At 36.4% G+C, this 15,336-nt stretch overlaps 1 protein-coding gene across 2 annotated transcripts in view; it reads right to left on the reverse strand.

Moving 5' to 3' along the window:
- The window catches only part of LOC133544487 (xin actin-binding repeat-containing protein 2-like), a 182,095-nt gene that overhangs the window by 81,326 nt on the left and 85,433 nt on the right, over positions 1 to 15,336 (reverse strand). The window contains exon 1 of one of the 2 annotated variants that reach the window (XM_061889865.1): positions 1,902 to 2,057. The exons of the other annotated variant lie outside the window; for it this stretch is intronic. The gene's annotated coding sequence lies outside the window, so the exon portion shown is untranslated. Of the gene's footprint in view, positions 1 to 1,901; positions 2,058 to 15,336 lie in introns of those variants that run through there. 2 annotated transcript variants of the gene reach the window in all.

A 15,336-nucleotide genomic window follows, 5' to 3' on the forward strand; every position in this document is an offset into this window, starting at 1 on the left:
TATTAACACACAAAAGTACCGCAAATTACTACTAGTATCAATTCCAATTGGTACCGTATCGGGTCAAATATGAAGAACGGTCACCATCCCTAGTTCTGTGTAGTTCTGTAATAAAATAAGGCATAACAACCGGACAGTAGTCATCGTAATCGGCTCATTTTTAAATATTGCAATAAAAATGTGATTTTTTAATCTTAAAAAATAATTAATATTTATTAATACAGACAGAAGTACTGCAAATTAGTACTGGTATCAATTCCAATTGGTACCGTATCGGTTCAAACAGGAACGGTCGCCATCCCTAGTTCTGTGTAGTTCTGTAATAAAACAAGGCATAACAACCGGACAGTAGTCATCATAAGCGGCTCGTTTGTAAATGTTGCAATAAAAATTTGAATTTATCATCAAAAACAAGTAATATTTATCAACACACACAAAAGTACTGCGATTTCATACTGGTATCCATTCCAAATGATACCGTATCGGTTGAAATATGAATATAACACGACAAGATGGCAAAGTTACTTGCAAACACAAACTAAAATGTTGAGTTTGAGTGAAAACAAAACATCAAGAAGTCAATTTTACATAATAAAGACCAAGATTTCAGATTTGACAGGATTAAATAAATAGCTAAATAAATAAATATAACTTTACATTTAATCAACAAATGGCATATCTAATAACACATGTATTTATTTCCTTTCCATTTCACCTGATGACGCATCCGAGCAATTATTTAAAAAATTTATTTATTTCATTACATCCTAATTTGACACAAAGCAACATGTTATGTAAAGCCCCCTACATCATTATTATTATTTATTTATCCAATTATTTTTATACATTTTAAACCAAACTTGATTTTAATTTTATGCACAATTCATACTAACAAAAATTCATGGAAAATAAAGGGTTCAATATTCCACTGTTTTTTTGAGCAAAATAAAAAAAATTGAAGACAACCGGACAACCGGACAGTAGTCATCATAATCGGCTAATTATGAAATGTTGCAATAAAAACTAGAATCTATTTTCAAAAAACAATGAATTTTTATCAACACACACAAAAGTACCGCAAATTAGTACTGGTATCATTTCCAATTGGTACCGTATCGGTTCAAACATGAACGATCGCCATCCCTAGTTCTGTGTAGTTCTGTAATAAAATAAGGCATAACAACCGGACAGTAGTCATCATTATTGGCTCATTTTTAAATGTTGCAATAAAAATTTGATTTTTTATCATCAAAAATAAACCATATTTATTAACACAGAAAAGTACTGCGATTTAGTAATGGTATCAATTCCAATTGGTACCATATCGGTTCAAACATGAACGGTTGCCATCCCTAGTTCTGTGTAGTTCTGTAATATAATAAGGCATAACAACCGGACAGTAGTCATCATAAGCGGCTCATTTGTTGCAATAAAAATTATAATTTATAATCAAAAACAAGTAATATTTATTAACACACACAAAAGTACTGTGATTTCATACTGGTATCAATTCCAATTGGTACCGTATCGGTTGAAATATAATATATTAGTAACCTATGCATTAAACGGTCTGATGGCTGTCGGTATGAAGGACCTCCTGTGTTGCAATTTGGTATTATAATATAATAATATATATAATACATTTAGTTATACAAGTTACAGTACTTTATTAATACATATTATTTCCAGGCTTTTCAGGGCCAAAATAAAATGAAGTGGCTGGACAGGTCTGCCCCCTGGGCCTTGAGTTTGTCACCTGTGGCTTAAGTACTCCTCAAGTATATTCAATATTTTTGCCCACTGTAACATTACACACAGTTTGAACGGTAACACTGTGTTTAAATATTTTTTTCGAAGTGCTTCTTTGGCACCCATAACGCACTTCGATAATCACCGCTTACCTTCTGCTGGTTGAATTCCGCTCGGTAGCAAAGGGCCTTGGAACTCCGGCGAATAAATAGTTTAAAGGTGGTGGGGGAAGAAAGAAGTGAAAGCGACGGCGAAAGCTTGGAGTCCAGCTCCAGCAGCGTGTTCCTGAGCAGTGTGAGGCCCTGGCATGCAGTGACAGCTGATTTTATTTTAGAAGCCGCCTTGGTAGGAGAGGACTGGTGCATGCGCCTTGAGCCTTTTTTTAGTGTCAAGTATCGAGGTACCCAGCATGCCCTTCACCTTGTGTCACAGCGGGCTTATGGATGCGGACCTTACATATTCTGTCAGTTGTTACTGTGGAAAAGCACAGGCTTCTATACTTTCCGGGCGTATAACTTGAGACCCACTCGCTCGGTCTAAAAGCAGCTCTCCGTTTTTATGACAACAGTGGATCACGCTTCCCGGAATTGTCCAATGTACTCAAAAAGTACTTAGACACACTTGGAAATGTGTTTTTAGGTGACCTCACTTCCGGTTCTTAAAGGGGAATCTGCACCTTTTTTTGTAATGATCCATATGTAAGACAAGCACTCACATGTTTTTCTTTTTTTCTTTGAGGCATTCTAACTCGTAAATAAATGTTAGCAAAAGTCAGCTAACGCCATATACAGTACAGGCCGAAAGTCTTTATTTTAACGACTATTTACATTATAGATTGTCGCTGAAGGCATCAAAACTATGAATGAACATGTGTGGAGTTATGTACTTAACAAAAAAAGGGGAAATAACTCAAAACAATGTTTTATTTTCTAGTTTCTTCAAAATAGCCACCCTTTGCTCTGATTACTGCTTTGTGTCATGTCTATAGATCAGGGGTGCCCATTACGTCGATCGCGAGCTACCAGTCGACCGCGGGGGGTGTGTCAGTCGATCTCCAGCCAGGCTTTAAAAAAAAATAGACCTAAAAATTAGTGATCATCAATCTTCACCAAGACGTCACTTAAATTACATTCACGGTACCGGAGGGTCTTGTGAGATGACGCTGGCTGCTGCAAGATCATTATTATGAAAATATGACCGAGAGGAAGGCGAGAAACACTTTTTATTTCAACAGACTCTCGCGCCGTACCTTCCGTCAAAACTCTAAAGGCCGACTGCACATTTCCTATCTTCACAATAAAAGCCCTGCTTCATGCTGCCTGCTAAGTCTCGGAAAACTGGCGTGCACAAGCGATCCCTCAGAAAGCTGGCGTGCACATCACTTGTGCACGCCAGCTTTCCGAGACTCTTATTTTGTTAGCGCAGGCAGCATGAAGCAGGGCTTTTATTGTGAAGATAGGAAATGTGCGGTCGGCCTTTAGAGTTTTGACGGAAGGGACGGCGCGAAAGTCTGTTGAAATAAAAAGTGTTTCTCGCCTTCCTCTCTGTCATTTTTTCATAATAATGAACTGGCAGCAGCCAGCGTCATCTCACAAGACCCTCGGGTGCCGTGAATGTCAATCAAGCAAGCTACGGAATTTGCCGCCAATGTTTTTCTTGTAAAGTGTATGGAAGCTGGATGAATTAGAGGCCAAAAACCAACCACTTTCATGTGGTATTGTACAGAAAGGACTTTTTTTCTCCTCCATTTGAAAATGTGGGCGTTATCATCATTACTGTCTGATTCCAATCAATGCAAGTCATCAGAATCAGGTAATACACCAACTTATATTCTTGTCTTTGTGAAAGAAAGACATCTATATGTGTTACACATGCTTGTATTATCATTAAACACATTTAACTCGTTTACAAAAATGTCTCTTTCATAAATAAATAAATGATATATATAAATGAGGTAGATCCCCTCGAGTTGGTCAATTGAAAAGTAGCTCGCCTGCAGAAAAAGTGTGGGCACCCCTGCTATAGATCATGTCTTGTTTGGCTATGGTCTGTTGACCTTTGGACTCATTAAGTTCCTGTTTTTTTCACTCCCTTGTTTTGTGGCCGTGGTTGCAAATGACGTTCACCTGTCTCTGATTAGTGTTTGACCGCTCACCTGCTACCCGAGCACTAATAATAGGCATTATTTAAGCCTGCCATTGCCGGTCAGTCGGTCGGGCGTCATTGTGTTCTTTTCATGCTCTGTCCATGCCAGTTTTTTCATGCCAAAGTCCATGCTACTCTTGTCAAGCCATAGTAAGTGTTGTTTGATTTATGTTCATAGTCTGTTTATGTGTTAGTTTTGTTCCTTAGCCAAGTTGTGCCTCCGCTGTGAGCGCTTTTTGTTTGTACCTTTTTTTTTAGTTAAAATCAAAATCATGTTTTTACCTAAACGCCATGTCCGGATTATTCCGTCTGCCTTCCTGGGATAACGACCCCACAGCAAGCGGTTCCCCCCCCCAACGTGACACTTTGCACACTCTTGACATTCTCTCAATGAGCTTCAAAAGGTAGTCACCTGAAATGGTTTTCCAACAGTCTTGAACCTCTTGAAGCTTATTAAGAGAATGCCATATAGTATATAAGTTAGTAACAGGCACCTTCATAACAATATGTAATATGTTTTATATACACACTGCAAGTATATATATATATATATATATATATATATATATATATATATATATATATATATATATATATATATATACACACACACACACACACACATACATACATACATATATATATATATATATATATATATTAGGGGTGGGCAAATCAATGCGTTAATTACGCGTTAACTCATCAATCTATTAACGCCGACAATTATTTTATCGCACATTTGCGTATGTTGTTTACATGCTTTTATTTTGTTAACGCCTTTTCTTATAAAGATGGCAGCGCCCGGACGGGCTTCGGCGTCGAGGGGCTCTTGATAAAGATGGAACATTTGGCAAAAATACCGGACAATTCTGCAAATTTCCTGGCTGGCTTACAGCGTGGTCACTCCGGGATCACTTACGACCGCCAGACAATTCTGGATGTGGATAGATCGGGCCGTTTTGGACTGAATGACGCGTGCTTGCTAGACCGGCTAGCTAGCATGGGAATACTTTGCCGGCTACATCCAGCGGCCTGTGAAGCAGCGGAGTATATGTGTTGTCTGTCTATTTATGAATAATGCAGACGAGGCGTGTTGGCTGAGTTCTTAACGTTTGCTTTCAGAGCGTGCATATCACAACATACAAGATGCCGTCATGGCGACACAACCTATACCGGGCTACCGCGCATGCTCGTCACTCCTGTTGCATGCTGGGTAGGGTAGTTCTTTTTTTCCCTGGCTCATAACATCACAATATAGTACCATGTATATGATGCGTTCAGTTTATCAAAGCACCAAGCAAACAATCGGAAAATTCCCATCATATCAATTCCTAGATATGGTCATAATTATTTTAAGTGCACTACGCAGAATAAACACAACATTATTAATATTGCTACTACGGATAATTTGATCAAAAATTCCCTAAAACAGCCCGCTACCTATAATATCGTTTTTTTAAACATAAGACCCTGATAACAAAAAAAATGTTTCTGCTGTTACCTCAGAAATTGCCTGTTCAGATGTTATGATTGTGGCTCAGAGATTTGTATGTAGATTATATTTATTTTCCATAACAAACAGAATAACTTAAATACCTTGGCAGTGGCAATAGGCTTCAATGTTTGTATTTACATTTTTTGAATTGATTTTCATAAAATATGCTATTTAACTGCTACTGTTTAACAAGGACTGATTTAAATTGTGTTTGCACAACAAATGTTTTGGCGCTTTTGTTCATGTGGGAGAATATTCCAATAAAGGTGCACTACACACTACTTTTGAATTTATTATTGGGCTTTGCGTATACAATGCAGTCAATCGCGATTAATCGGAGAAATAGTGCGATTAACTTCGATTAAAATTTGTAATCGTTGCCCAGCCCTAATATATATATATATATATATATATATATATATATATATAAATACATATATATGTATATATATAAATATATGATATACACACTGCCAGTATATATAAAATGTAGAAACAGACACCTTCATAACAATATAATACAGTACCTAGGTCATGGTCGTCCACACAGTGTGACCAGGAAATGTTGTACATTTGGTACAATTTTTGTTTTGAGCTTGTTTCTTCAAATATTGGACATTTGTTTGTGCTTGTTGGGCTGTAGATTGCACTCTTCACTACTTGCAGCAGCTTACTGTTTCAGTTAAAGGTGTGATAATTGACACCCACAACTAGTTTTTTACTGGCCCACGGCAGGTTGTAAGGAAATAATATAACTGTATTTTCCGCACTATAAACAGCTACTTTTTCCCTACGCTTTGGACCATGCGGCTTATAAAATGGTGTGGCTAATTGATGGATATTTCTTTGCTAACGGCCATGACGTTTTTCATTCAACAAATGGTGGTATTGTTTGTGCTATGATGGCATCTTTTGGACGAGTTCTCTCACTGCACGCACTACGCTCATTACAGTATTTATTATCTGTTTAGTGCTTTGAACCGGAAGTAAAAGTGCCGTTCCACCTACCTGAAGTATAAAGTAACAATATAAAGTCCCACCTGGGGACGGCATGGCGCAGTGGTAGAGTGGCTGTGCGCAACCCAAGGGTCCATGGTTCAATTCCCACCAAGTACCAACATTGTCACGTCCGTTGTGTCCTGAGCAAGACACTTCACCCTTGCTCCTGATGGGTGCTGGTTAGCGCCTCGCATGGCAGCTCCCTCCATCAGTGTGTGAATGTGTGTGTGAATGGGTAAATGTGGAAGTAGTTTCAAAGCGCTTTGAGTACCTTGAAGGTAGAAAAGCGCTATACAAGTACAACCCATTTATCATTTAATATGTAATATGTACAATATTTACCGTATTCCTAAAAAAATGTGTAGTTCCTCTTTAAGCTATAGCAAGCAAATAGCGTGCTTGTTGTCATCAGGCAATTAGCGACGGCAGTTGCCAGTTGGCAATATTGTTTTTTTCTCATGTGACGGCTGACATATCATCTTTTATGCATTTTCCTGGCAGTAAGTAGAGTAATAGACCTATCTTCTGGTCAGATGATTTCCTCAAGTCTTTTGGGTTTTATTTTTGTTCTTCTTCTCCAACGCCTAAAAGACATTCTGTACTTTCCATTGTGATTTTTGGGAAGAACTACTTGAAATTCTTTAAAAAAAAAAAGAAAAAAAAGCCCGCCAGATTTTTGGGGAACAGAGAAATAAAATATCTGTCAATGATCAGAAGTATTGGTAATAGATCAGAAATACGGATCTAATGACGATACAACTTTAGAGGATATTTGTATTTCATGTGTGCAAGCATGTTTTAGCACAACCAATAGGGGGCGCAAAACTCTCATACCATTTGAGTGATAAAATAAAGCCCCCCCTGCAACACACAATATTCTTTTACAACATGATAAAACCATGTAATGCTACCTTCACACGGGAACAAAATATGCTCGTCCATCTTCCTGGCAGCTGTGGCCCTCAGGCGATGCAAATGCAGTTAAAACACTTGATTTATGAACGCCTCCCTTTGCAAACTTTTCCATTTAAAAGCTTTTTTTTTTTTTTTTACGAATCATGTCTCCGTGTACGGACGCTTCATTTCTTCATTTTGTGTCCCACCAGCAGGAAAAAAAGCAACAAGTTTTAATTGTGATTAGGTCGGGATTTTCTGGAATGCCAGAGCAGACTTATTTGACAGGGAGGAAAATACACAATCTCTCCTTCAGCGGAACAAGAGCACACTTCATTTTTCTTCTGTCTACTGCTTTCTCCTCACCTCCTCGTCGAGATAAATGTGGGTGCATTTTACAATATGGTTGCTAAAGTTGAGGACTTTAGAGATTTCTGATTGTTTTGAGGGCACCATAGTGGCATCTTTGTGTCAGCGTGTGTTGGCAGAGCAGTGCGTACCGGACAGTTCAGCTCGTTAAGAAAGATGAATTCCATTTCATGTTTGTTCGCTATACAATACTGTATAGCAGTGCTTCTTAATCGTTAGTTATGGTCACTAATTGGAGTACAAATATCAATACTACAGTAGTATTAGTTACTAAATGAAGTAAAAATATCAATACTACTGTAGTATTGTATACTGATTGCTGGGCATTGTAATGCGGGTTCGTTCTTTCAAGGATGCAGTCGGGCAAAGAACACAGCGTACGCTAAGAAATGACGATTTATTTAATAAATAAAACAGACTATGAACAGAAGAACGGGTACTACGCAGAAAAAAACAAAAGCGCTAGCATGGGAGCTAGGGAAATAACCGACAAATTTGCACAAGACACAAAAGGCAAAACAAAAACTACTAGCATGAGAGCTAGAGGAAAACAAATGCATAGCGCGAAAGCTAGCAAGTAGAAATATGAAGTAAGAATCGTTACTGAAGTGAAACACAAACTGCATGAAACACTTACTAGGATGCGAGAGTGAATGAACAGAAAGGGCAGGCTTAAATAAGGACGGTGATTAGCAAAAACAGGTGTGCGTCGAAAGCAAGGGGCAGGTGAAACTGATAGGCTACTATGGAAACAGACCAAACAAGGAACTAAGTCAAACATTGGCAGACTATAATACAAAAACTGAAAAAAAAACTGAATATGAGATGATCCGGGCAGCGGATCATAACAGTATTGGTTAGTAAATCAAGTAAACATATAAATACTACAGTAGTTTTGGTCATTAAATTTAGTAAAAATATAAATGCTACAGTGGTATTTTTAATTTTCCTGAAGGAACTCTCCTGAAGGAATCAATAAAGTACTATCTATCTATCTATCTATCTAAATGAAGTAAAAATATCAATACCACAGTAGTATCGGTCACTAAATGAAGTAAACATATCAATACTACAGTAGTATCGGTCACTAAATGAAGTAAACATATCAATAATACAGTAGTATCGGTCACTAAATGAAGTAAAAATATCAATACTACGGTAGTATCGGTCACTAAATGAAGTAAACATATATGTAAATAGTACAGTAGTTAAAAATATCAGCACTACAGTAGTATTGGTCACTAAATGAAGTAAACATATCAGCACTACAGTAGTATTGGTCACTAAATGAAGTAAACATATCAGCACTACAGTAGTATTGGTCACTAAATTAAGTAAAAATATCAATAGTACAGTAGTATTGGTCACTAAATGAAGTAAAAATATCAATACTACAGTAGTATTGGTCACTAAAGGAAGTAAACATGTATGTAAATACTACAGTAGGATTGGTCATTAAATGTAGTAAAAATATCAATACTACAGTAGTATTGGTCACTAAAGGAAGTAAACATATCAATGCTAGAGTAGTATTGGTTACTAAATTAAGTAAACATATAATGTAAATACTACAGTAGTATTGGTCAATAAATGTAGTAAAAATATCAATACTACAGTAGTAGTGGTCACTAAATGAAGTAATCATATACTGTAAATATTACAGTAGCATTGTTCATTAAATGTAGTAAAAATATCAATACTACAGTAGTATCTGTCACTAAATGAAGTAAACATTCAGTACTACAGTAGTATCGGTCACTAAATGAAGTAAACATATCAATACTACACTAGTATTGGTTACCAAATGAAGTAAAAAAAAATATCAATAGTACAGTAGTATTGGTTACTAAATTAAGTAGAAATATCAATACTAGAGTAGTATTGGTCACTAAATGAAGTAAAAATATCAATACTACAGTCGTATTGGTCACTAAATGAAGTAAAAAATATCAATACTACAGTCGTATTGGTCACTAAATGAAGTAAACATAAATCCTACACTCTGAACTAAACTGTCAATACAATTAAAGTAAAAGTGAAAATAATATCTTCACCACTTTAGTCATAATTTTTGCACTTCAGAAACTTTTCTATGGCTTTAGCTCCAGACTTCTACTGTTTGTTTGACATTGTCATTACTGCCACAAGTGGTGGAAAAAGTGCATTACAACTGAGTGAAAAATATTATATGTGACGTATCATGTTGTTCAAAATAAACCCTAAAGTGTACAACCTTGTCAAACAATATGCAAGCATGTGTTAGTCACAAACATTTAGGTCGGACTGATTACAAAAATAAATACTAATCACGACACATTTTCATGCAATTACGCAGTGCAAAAATAATTTCAAAACTAAATTAAAAACGTGTTTCTGAACTCAACTGTCAATACAAAAAAAGTGAAAGTGAAAATACAGGTTCTCCCCTTTAGTCATAATTTTTGCGCTAAAGAAACTTCTCCATAGCTTAAACTCCAGACGTCTTCTGTTTTTTTGACATTGTCATTACTGCCATAAGTGGTGGAAAAGTGCATTACAACTGAGTGTAAAATATTGTATGTGACGTATCGTATTGTTCGACATAAACTTAAAGTGTACAACCTTGTCAAATGATATGAAAGTATGTGTTAGTCACAAACATTTAGGTCGGACTGATTACAAAAATAAATACTAATCAAAATACATTTTCATGCAATTACACAGTGCCAAAATAATTTAAAAACCAAATTAAATACGTGTTCTGAACTTAACTGTCAATACGATTAAAGTAAAAGTGAAAATATAGGTTCACCACTTTAGTCATAATTTTTGCACTTAAGAAAGTTCTCTATGGCTTTAGCTCCAGACTTCTTCTGTTTGTTTGACAATGTCATTACTGCCATAAGTGGTGGAAAAGTGCATTACAGCTGAGTGGAAAATATTGGATGTGACGTATCGTATTGTCCGACAAACTTAAAGTGTACAACCTTGTCAAATGATATGAAAGTATGTGTTAGTCACAAACATTTAAGTCGGACTGATTACAAAAATAAATACTAATCACGACACATTTTCATGCAATTACGCCGTGCAAAAAGAATTTCAAAACTAAATTAAAAACGTGTTTCTGAACTTAACTGTCAATACAATTAAAGTGAAAGTGAAAACACAGGTTCACCACTTTAGTCATAATTTTTGCGCTTAAGAAATTTCTCCACAGCTTAAGCTCCAGACTTCTTCTGTTTTTTTTGACATTGTCATTATTGACATAAGTGGTGGAAAAGTGCATTACAACGGGGTAGAAAATATTGTATGTGACGTGTCATATTGTTCAAAATAAACTTAAAGTGTACAACCTTGTCAAATGATATGAAAGCATTTAGGTCCACCTGATTACAAAAATAAATACTATTTAAAATACATTTTCATGCAATTACGCAGTGCCAAAAATATTTAAAAACTAAATAAAATACGCGTTCTGAACTTAACTGTCAATACAATTAAAGTGAAAATACAGGTTCACCACGCTAGTCATAGATTTTGCGCTGAAGAAATTTCTCCATAGCTTTAGCTCCAGACTTCTTCTGTTTGTTTATTGTCATTTCTGCTATAAGTGGTGGAAACGTGCATTACAACTGAGTGGAAAATATTGTGTGTGACGTATCGTATTGTCCGACATAAACTTAAAGTGCACAACCTTGTCAAATGATATGAAAGTATGTGTTAGTCACAAACATTTAGGTCGGACTGATTACAAAATAAATACTAATAAAAATACAATTTCATGCAATTACACAGTGCCAAAATAATTTCAAAACTAAGTTAAAAACGTGTTTCTGAACTTAACTGTCAATACAATTAAAGTGAAAGTGAAAATACAGGTTCACTACTTTAGTCATAATTTTTGCGCTTAAGAAACTTCTCCATAGCTTAAGCTCCAGACTTCTTCTGTTTTTTTGACATTGTCATTACTGACATAAGTGGTGGAAAAGTGCATTACAACTGAGTGGAAAATATTGTATGTGACGTATCGTATTGTTCGACATAAACTTAAAGTGTACAACCTTGTCAAATGATATGAAAGTATGTGTTAGTCACAAACATTTAGGTCGGACTGATTACAAAAATAAATACTAATCAAAATACATTTTCATGCAATTACACAGTGCCAAAATAATTTAAAAACCAAATTAAATACGTGTTCTGAACTTAACTGTCAATACGATTAAAGTGAAAGTGAAAATATAGGTTCACCACTTTAGTCATAATTTTTGCACTTAAGAAAGTTCTCTATGGCTTTAGCTCCAGACTTCTTTTGTTTGTTTGACATTGTCATTACTGCCATAAGTGGTGGGAAAGTGCATTACAGCTGAGTGGAAAATATTGTATGTGACGTATCGTATTGTCCGACATAAACTTAAAGTGTAGAACCTTGTCAAATGATATGAAAGTATGTGTTAGTCACAATCATTTAGGTCGGACTGATTACAAAAATAAATACTAATCAAAATACATTTTCATGCAATTACACAGCGCCAAAATAATTTCAAAACTAAGTTAAAAACGTGTTTCTGAACTTAACTGTCAATACAATTAAAGTGAAAGTGAAAATACAGGTACACTACTTTAGTCATAATTTTTGCGCTTAAGAAACTTCTCCATAGCTTAAGCTCCAGACTTCTTCTGTTTTTTTGACATTGTCATTACTGCCATAAGTGGTGGAAAAGTGCATTACAGCTGAGTGGAAAATATTGTATGTGACGTATCGTATTGTCCGACATAAAGTTAAAGTGTACAACCTTGTCAAATGATACGAAAGCATTTAGGTCGGCCTGATTACAAAAATAAATACTATTTAAAATACATTTTCATGCAGTTAGGCAGTGCCAAAAATATTTAAAAAGTAAATTAAATACGCGTTCTGAACTTAACTATCAATACAATTAAAGTGAAAGTGAAAATACAGGTTTACCACTTTAGTCATAATTTTTGCACTTAAGAAAGTTCTCTGTGGCTTTAGCTCCAGACTTCTTCTGTTTGTTTGACATTGTCATTACTGCCATAAGTGGTGGAAAAGTGCATTACAACTGAGTGGAAAATATTGTATGTGACGTATCGTATTGTCCGACATAAACTTAAAGTGTACAACCTTGTCAAATGATATGAAAGTATGTGTTAGTCACAAACATTTAGGTCGGACTGATTACAAAAAAAAAATACTAATCAAAATACATTTTCATGCATTTACACAGTGCCGAAATAATTTCAAAACTAAATTAAAAACGTGTTTCTGAACTAAACTGTCAATACAATTAAAGTGAAAATACAGCTTCACCACTTTAGTCATAATTTTTGCCCTTCAGAAACTTCAGACTTCTCCTGTTTGTTTGATATTGTCATTACTGCCACAAGTGGTGGAAAAGGGCATTACAACCGAGTACCGCCGCGGCCCATCCTTGACAAACAGATATTTCTCCGCGGCGGCCCTCTATTGGGCGCTAGCGGCCCAACTACTAGGAAACAACTGGGTTAATCCGAGCAGTAGCCGCCACCTGGCTGGAAGCTTGTGTATCATTTAAAAGCTGAGTGGGTCCGTCCTATAGAAGAGTTGCATTTTGGTAAACACCATCAACGATCCGAAATGGAGGCCAGAATGCAAATGAAGGACGTTTCAGTTTTTTCTTAAACAATAACAACACCGTTCATCCCTTCTGCCAGAAAACATCGCCTGAGAGCAATGGCCAAGATCCCCCCCTGAAAATCGCTGACCTCGGCCTAAAGCCTTTCATTCATTCTCTTCCGTCCTCGCTCCGCAATACAAGAATCCATTGCACATGAATTATGCATGTGTGTTTTCTCTATTATTAGTCGTGATCACTGGTGTTTACCGACTTGAGCCCACCCCATGAGCTAGCTGTTGGCAGCCCATTGACCGCAGAAAAGTGTGCTTATCGGCCCCGAGGAAAAGCTGCGCTCGGCTGATAATCCTGCTTGAAATTGCACATGGATTTCCTGTTGCAAAAGTGGAAAATAAACACTCTCCTAAAGAATACCTAATGAGAAACTCCACTTACTCCCCACAGAAATAAAAGAAAGAACTATTTGATTTCATTTTCCACCGCATGAACCGTACTATATTAGAAGGGTAGCTTAATTTTAGTCAATGAAGGCAAATCAGCAGATTTACTGTACTGTACAGTAGTACCGGAACATAGGGCTGGGCGATATGGCTTTTTATTAATACTGTACAAACCCCATTTCCACATGAGTTGAGAAATTGTGTTAGATGTAAATATAAACAGAATAAAATGATTTGCAAATCATTGTCCGCCCATATTCAGTTGAAAATGCTACAAAGACAAGATATTTGATGTTCAAACTGATAAACATTTGTTTTTGCGCATATAATCATTAACTTTAGATTTTGATGCCAGCAACACGTGACAAAGAAGTTGGGAAAGGTGGCAATAAATACTGATAAAGTTTAGGAATGCTCATCAAACACTTATTTGGAACATCCCACTGGTGTGCAGGCTAATTGGGAACAGGTGGGTGCCATTATTGGGTATAAAAAAAGCTTGCCAAAATACGTGCGGTCTTTCACAAGAAAGGATGGGGCGAGGTACACCCCTTTGTCCACAACTGCGTGAGCAATTGATAAAAGAGTTTAAGAACAACGTTTCTCAAAATGCAATTGCAAGAAATATAGGGATTTCAACATCTTCGGTCTAAGCGGCATGGCCGGAAACCAAGATTGAATGACCGTGACCCTCGATTCCTCAGACAGCACTGTATCAACAAACAACATCAATCTCTAAAGGATATCACCACATGGGCTCAGGAACACTTCAGAAAAGCACTGTCACTAAATACAGTTCGTCGCTACATCTGTAAGTGCAAGTTAAACCTCTACTATGCAAAGCCAAAGCCATTTATCAACAACATCCAGAAACGCCGCCGGCTTCTCTGGGCCCGAGATCATCTAAGATGGACTGAAGCAAAATGGAAAAGTGTTCTGTGGTCTGACGAGTCCACATTTAAAATTCTTTTTGGAAATATTCGTGTCATCCGGACCAAAGGAGAAGCGAACCATCCAGAATGTTATCGACGCAAAGTTCAAAAGCCAGCATCTGTGATGGTATGGGGGTGCATTAGTGCCCAAGGCATGGGTAACTTACACATCTGTGAAGGCACCATTAATGCTGAAAGGTACATACAGGTTTTGGAACAACATATGCTGCCTTCTAAGCGCCGTCTTTTTCATGGACGCCTGTTTTGAAAAAATTCTAGAAACTATTTTAACTCATTCAAGAAGTCAAACTGTTTACCGTTTTCTAAAAAAAAAATCCCTCTTTTCCTGGAATTCCCAAATTTTCATGAAATTCCAATTGAAATGAAAGGGACATTTCTCTGAGTTCCATAACTTTTTATCAATTATATATCATATCAATTTTATACAATTTGTAACCCAATTCAAACCATTCCATCTTCAAACTGTTCAGCCTATTTGATAATCGCGGGCTTGACAAATTCCCAAAATTCCCAGATTTCCAAGAATTCCCGGTTTTTCGGTTTTTCAGCCCACTTCAACCGCTCCACTCTCGAACTATTCTTTTTAAACAGGACAAAGTTGTTTTTTGAAGTGGAAAAATTCCCGGTTTACCTTTGAATTCCAGGAATTCTGTGATACCATTTCAAACTACTAC

The sequence above is a fragment of the Nerophis ophidion genome, linkage group LG27, assembly GCF_033978795.1.
Source record: "Nerophis ophidion isolate RoL-2023_Sa linkage group LG27, RoL_Noph_v1.0, whole genome shotgun sequence".
NCBI lineage: Eukaryota > Metazoa > Chordata > Actinopteri > Syngnathiformes > Syngnathidae > Nerophis > Nerophis ophidion.